Here is a 6,498-nt window from a genome sequence, read left to right on the forward strand (position 1 = left end):
TTTTTTAAATATTTACACAAAAAAAAATGTAGTTGAAATTTCTTTGCAAAGTAGTTAACCTCTTTTCAATTTAATTAAAAATGCTACACATTAAATTAAATAAAATTTATATAAAATATTTTGACTAGGAAATAAATTAGGATATTTTAAATAGGAATTGTCTTTAGTGCGATTTTTTGGACTTTCAAGCTACAAAATTTGAGGTGAAATCTTGATTTGTGTTATTTACACTGGTTTTTTTATTTAATATATGGATTCAACATCTTGAAAAACCCTAGGGCACTTTGTTTGTGAAGTAGTTACCCATCATGCTTGTGATTTCAATAAATTCTTGTCAGATTTGAGAGAAATTAGACCGAAAAACTCACAGAAAAAACTTCCAAAAAATCTTACTAAAGACAACTTGTTTTAAATATGTAATATTAACAAGGTATATAATATTGATTCATAATATTGTAAAAAACTTATTTGTAAATTATATATATATATATATATATATATTATTGTTATTATTACTATTTAAAATAATATAAAATGTATTACAAATAAATATTTGATGTTTATATATATTTTTTATTTATTTATTTTTATCATAATTTAGTTTGTGCAGAGGACAATTACTATGGATTATTATGGGTAATGTAAATATTTGATATTTATAATATTAAGGAGAGGTTTTTTGGTACAAATTAAATAGGAGAAAATTTTGTGGTCATGATGATGATCCACACTAGCTGATTTGAAAGACATAGTAAAATTTTCTCCTCTATAATTTTTATTGAAATTTTTCCTTAATATAATATAGATCACAAAATCTGAATTTAAAAATTTATAATATTTTTATTTATTTATTTTTATCGTAATTCAATTTTGTCAGACAATCAACTAAAACAACCATCCATAACTGTTACTGTTATTACTGTTATCTCAGACTGCAAACTAACTCATCACCAAATCTTACCCTAACGAATTTATGATTCAACCAGAACTGAAATGAAATGGAAAGTCAGCTTTTTCTTTCGTACGACCAACTTGGCAAGTCACCTCGCTTGTGTCATATTCCTCGTTTCGAAGAAGAAAAGACAAAAGCTGCCAAAGACGGCGAAATGCATAGGAAGGAGAAAGTTGAAAGCCGGCCTACGCCTCGGCTCTACAAATCTCAGCGGAGGATTGATTCGTTTTCCCATGGCTCTGTTCTTTTTGCCTCCTAAATTGAATGGCTCTCATTGAGGCAATAATATTTGCAGGCATTACATCCATTTTGGTGGGAAGAACTTATTCCAGTCATGACATTCATTTTCCTTCTTCTAAATGCGATGGAGACCAGCGCAATTTCTTTACGCAAGGCAACGCCACAGTATTCTGTGGCTCACCCAAAGCCTTGGAGCTCACGCGCGATACAGCTAATAGTGCGTATTCTCTAAAAGAGAATTCAGGAAGAGCGTTATGGAAAAAGAAATTCAGGGTATACCATGGAACTAATATTTCATCCTTCAATACCTCATTCGTTTTCAATATTAGACTTATGAATGGAAGCGGCGGCGAAGGTCTGGCTTTTATAATAACTTCCAATGAGTATATGCCTATTAATAGCTACGGCCCATGGTTGGGACTCTTCAACGCCTCCACTAATGGCAGTAGAACTAGTAAGGTGTTAGCAGTCGAGTTCGATACAAGCAAAAGCCCAGGGACTAACGATCCCGATGGCAACCATGTAGGGATCAATGTTAACGGTATAAATTCCGAGATTTTTGTGTCGCTGGATCAGGACAAGATCAATTTGAAGGGCGGATACGACATCCGGTCTTGGATTTTGTACGATGGCAAAAGGAAAAAACTGGATGTGCACGTCGCAAACGAGTCTGATCCGATGCCGTCGAAGCCAGTCGTCTCCTCCATCATCGATCTGTGCAGCGGCGTTCTTGAGGAGGAGGCTTATTTCGGCTTTTCGGCCTCCACTGGCAAAGCGATGGAGCTCAACTGTGTGAAATCATGGAATTTCACAATCTGGGAATCTGAACCGTCGCAAAATCGGTGGGCACTAATTATTGCGCTTACAGTCCTGTTCATCGCTTTGTTGACGGTTACAGAGATTATAGTGCTCCTCAAATGCCAGAGTATGTCTCGGGTGGAAGCAGCTCTCATATCGGGCGCCTTACAGAACATTCCGGGCCGGCCGCGGGAGTTCAGATACAAAGACCTGAGGAAGGCCACTAATAACTTCAGTGCGGAAGCTGAGCTTGGCAGAGGCGGCTTCGGGACAGTTTACAGAGGGATTCTCCCAAAGGAAAAAACTGTGGTGGCAATAAAACACATGGCCAAGGACTCCAAAGGAGGTACAGACGAATTTATATCAGAGATCAGCATTATCAATCGCCTTCGGCACAAAAACTTGGTGCCGCTGCTGGGGTGGTGCCATGAAAAGGGGCGGTTGATGATGGTTTATGAATGCATGCCCAACGGCAGCCTGGACAAACATATTTTTGATGGTGATGATTCGGTACGATTTCTGGATTGGAAGAAGAGATACAACATTGTCTCGGGCGTCGCCTCGGCTCTTCTGTACCTCCACGAGGAATGCGAGCAGCAGGTGATCCACCGCGACGTGAAAGCTAACAACATCATGCTCGATTCCGAATACAATGCCCGACTAGGCGACTTTGGCCTTGCCCGTTTGATTGAACACGACCAGGGATCTTCGAGTCTCATCGATGTCGCCGGAACCATGGGCTACATCGCACCCGAGTGCTTTCACACTGGGAGAGCCACGACTGAATCAGATGTGTTTAGTTTCGGCGCTGTTGTCCTTGAGGTGGCCTGCGGAAGGCCTCCAAGATTGCGTGGCAGAGATGTCGCACCCGATTTAGTCGATTGGGTGTGGGAACTGTACCGCCAGAACAGGCTTTTGGAAGCTGTCGACAGTCGCCTGGCTATAGCTGGAAACTCCAACGTCATCGAACTTTTGCTGATGTTGGGACTGGCGTGCTCCGTTTCGAATCCTAGTAACCGTCCCACGATGAGGGCGGTCACACATATTCTGGCAGGGACTATGCTTCCACCATATGTACCTCCCTTCAGGCCGCCTTTCATTTGGCCCCATTTGACCTCCGACAGCAGTTCCACCAGCACTTCAGTCCAGATAGAAATGATGAAGTAAGGAGCTTTACCGGGGAAGTCGAAGATGCAATTGGTGTAGAGTTCCCACAGATCGACAGTCCAGATAGAAATGATGAGGTAATTATTCTAGCATGAAGATGTAGCAAGATCCAAGTCTAGTGATACACGAAGAGTGAAGTGCATGAAGACTTTGTTGAGTTCAGTTTATATTTGGAGAACTCTAAATGTAATGTGTATATTAAATTAAATGTAATGTGTAATGCGCATAATAAATGTGATGTGTATATTAAATTATTTTGTTGGAGTAGTTAGTTAAAAAAAAAAAATTATTGTAAAAATCAAGTTTGACTGATGAATAAGTTTAAATACAGCTTATTAAGATCAATAGAAGAGTCACAGCTCATTTATATTGTTTGTGTGTTAATTTTGGTGTTTATCTTTTTTGTCTTCCAACAAATTAGTATCAAAGCCAAATTTCACGAGTCAAAAAAAGACAGAATCTACATGCTGCAATTGTTTATATGTTAATTGTTATATTTATCCTGTCTATCTTTCCAACAAATTAGTATCAGAAACGAAATTTCACCAGTCAAAGAAGAACAGCTATTTTTTAGTTGAGGTCGTGAACCACGTTACCAGAAACGGAACGGGAGCCTCCGTTTCCAGGAAAAAATCGTATAGGAAAAAACGGCACAAGAAATCGTTTTCGTTTATTACCCCATGAAACGAGTTTCTCCAAAGACGAATGGTGTTTCTCCCGAAATTAATGGTTCTTCTTCAATTGATTCCATTTTTAACTCTGGTGTTTGTTGTTCGGCCTTCTAATTACAAATCTGATTATAATCCTTTGGTCATGCTTTTATCATTGGTTGTAATTGAATATGATAGAAAAATAAGTTTGTTTTAGGATAGAAAAAGAAATTACGTTAAAAAAATATTCTCCATCGAGTGATATGTTCCACACCAGGCGTATAAGAGAGCCACCTGCAAGAAGAAAACACGAAACTGTTAACGCCCAAGGAAGTGATAAGATGAAGTAAGAAGACTATAAACAAACAAGCAGGCATACAATACGTTATTCATGTAGTAGGCCGTGATTCGAACTCTGGTGGGATTCCCAACAATAGGACCGAATAGATCTCAAAAGAGAAGCCGAATAGAGCAAAGAACAGACCCAAGGAGAATCCTTTTTCCTAAAAACACTGTAGAAAGAGACATGGCGAGACAGAACGACAAATGTGTTGCAGAGCAGAGCAAGGGCTGCAGGGTCGTCGAGCGAAATGCCAGGATGAAAGAATGAATTCCCTAAACATTTCCCTAAACTAATATAAATGGTCATAAGCCATATATGCAGATTTTTACAAGTATCAAAGAACTTGGAATAGTATGCATGGTGGTTATAAATTTTTAGAGTAACAAGGTATTATCATACCCATCGCATAAAATAAAGCAAATTACCCTAGACGGCCAAAGCCTTACTGCGAGGAGGGCGTTTCAATTAGGAATTAAGCAGTTTAGAAATTATTAACATTAATGTCGCCGAAATTTGATTGAATCAAAATAAAGTGCATAAAGGCCGGTGAAAATTGTAATAAAGCATAGGGGATCGATAAGACCCAAATTAAATAATGATGATTGTCTGATTCTTAAATTATGGATTACTTTTTCTGTATTAACAAAATATTATTCAATTTTCTTTCACTCGTCTATATTTTTCATATATAGATATATATATATATTCTCTCCTTGTTTATTGAATGAAAAACTTCTTAACTTCGTTTATCTTCCCGTTTTCGTTTCTAGTGGTGACTGGCCACAGGGCTACAGAGCCACTATATTTACTGCGTGCTATTGTGAAGAGCCGGCAAAAAATATAAAGCACAGCCACAGCTTCCGCGAACCACCGTGTTTGACTTGAACTATCATTCCGTGTCATAGAAGAACTCAGCGTACCAAAGAAGTCAATGTTTGGCTGGGAGGTATTCTCACTATTTTGATTCAACACACGTTTAGAGTTTAAGGATATTTTTTTGACCAGTCAAAGTTATTCCAAAAGTTTCTTCTAAAAGGCGAACGAGCAAGTTTAAAGGTGGGCGAGCCGGGGTTGAATTTTCTTTTTGAAATGGTTTTTAAGTCAAAACTTAAGAGTATTCACGGGGGCAAGTTTTGGAAAAATAAACTATTACAAAGTTCTTAAAGGTTGTTTTAAAGTGAAAGGTGAAAACCATACGTGCTTGTTAAAGTTAAAGCTTTGTAAAAGGTCTTTTTCAAGGTTGAGAGTGATTGAAGCATGAGATATATTGTTAAGAGTTTATATAGAAATTTATGAGTAATTTTTTTATTTTCCTTTTAAAAGAGAATTAAAAAATAAAAGAATAAAAGAGTTATTTTATTGGAAAGAGTATTTAGGGTTTTGCAAATATTTACTTGTTGCTAATTTTTTTTTGTTATGTTTAATTATGATAGTTTTTTGGGTTCATAGTTTATATGTTTTGGTTTTGAGTTTTATTTGGTAAGTAATGGGTGAAATGGTTCCATGTAAGTTAGTAAAAGCTACAACTTCCAAGAAAGCACGGAAGAAGAATTTGGTGCAAGGGGGAATGACATACAGGGGCAGGTTATGTCACAAGCAGAGAAGTCAGCAAGTCAGCGATAGATATGAGAGTAGATGAGCAAGACTCTGAAAGGACAACAGAGCTTGGAGAATCCCACTCAAAAGTGGATGATGTTCATGAAGAGTATAAAATTGAAACCCATTATGCAGACATACATATGGATGAAGAAGATGCAGCAAAGATTGTAGAGAGAGAAGTTGAATCTTTTGTGTGTGAAACAGAGCAAGAGCATATAAATGCTCAAAGACTCCACAATAATGTGGATGGTCTAGATGATGGTGAATCCCACTGTGACGAAACACATGTGGATGATGATTGCAAAGTGAAATGTGAATTGGTGAATCCAAGCGCAGCTGATCAATTTGGTGAAGCTGAAATTTTTAATGAGCACATGCATGCTCAGACAACCCTTCCATAGGGTGGATGAACATTATCTTGATGATATGTGTAGCTTCTTTTTTGAAACAAGGATTTATTGTGGCAATATAGTAAGTGCCATGTTTGATGAAGCATTGAAGGTTGAAGCTAACCATGTAGTAGAGAGTTATGAAATAGTTGGAACTACTCATGAAATAGTGTGTGAACAAGCAACAGTGCAACAGTTGTGTTTCGCATAGATAAAGCTATCAATAGAGTAGCAAGTAGTTTGGTGGAACCAACAATTGGAATTGTTGATGTTAAATTTGATGAAAATAATTTAACTAGTGATCAGTGGTTTCACATGATGCAACAGAAAGAATGCATTGATATGATGTTATTTGGTGAG

General features: G+C 37.4%; 1 pseudogene; it reads left to right on the forward strand.

Annotated features, from left to right (window-relative positions):
* The first annotated feature begins 1,138 nt into the window (after positions 1–1,138).
* On the forward strand, positions 1,139–3,393 carry LOC149156007 (putative L-type lectin-domain containing receptor kinase S.5 pseudogene; annotated as a pseudogene).
* The last annotated feature ends 3,105 nt before the right edge of the window (positions 3,394–6,498 follow it).

Source organism: Pinus tabuliformis, chromosome 9, assembly GCF_031772625.1.
Source record: "Pinus tabuliformis cultivar Carrire ecotype Pingquan chromosome 9, CPIR1, whole genome shotgun sequence".
NCBI lineage: Eukaryota > Viridiplantae > Streptophyta > Pinopsida > Pinales > Pinaceae > Pinus > Pinus tabuliformis.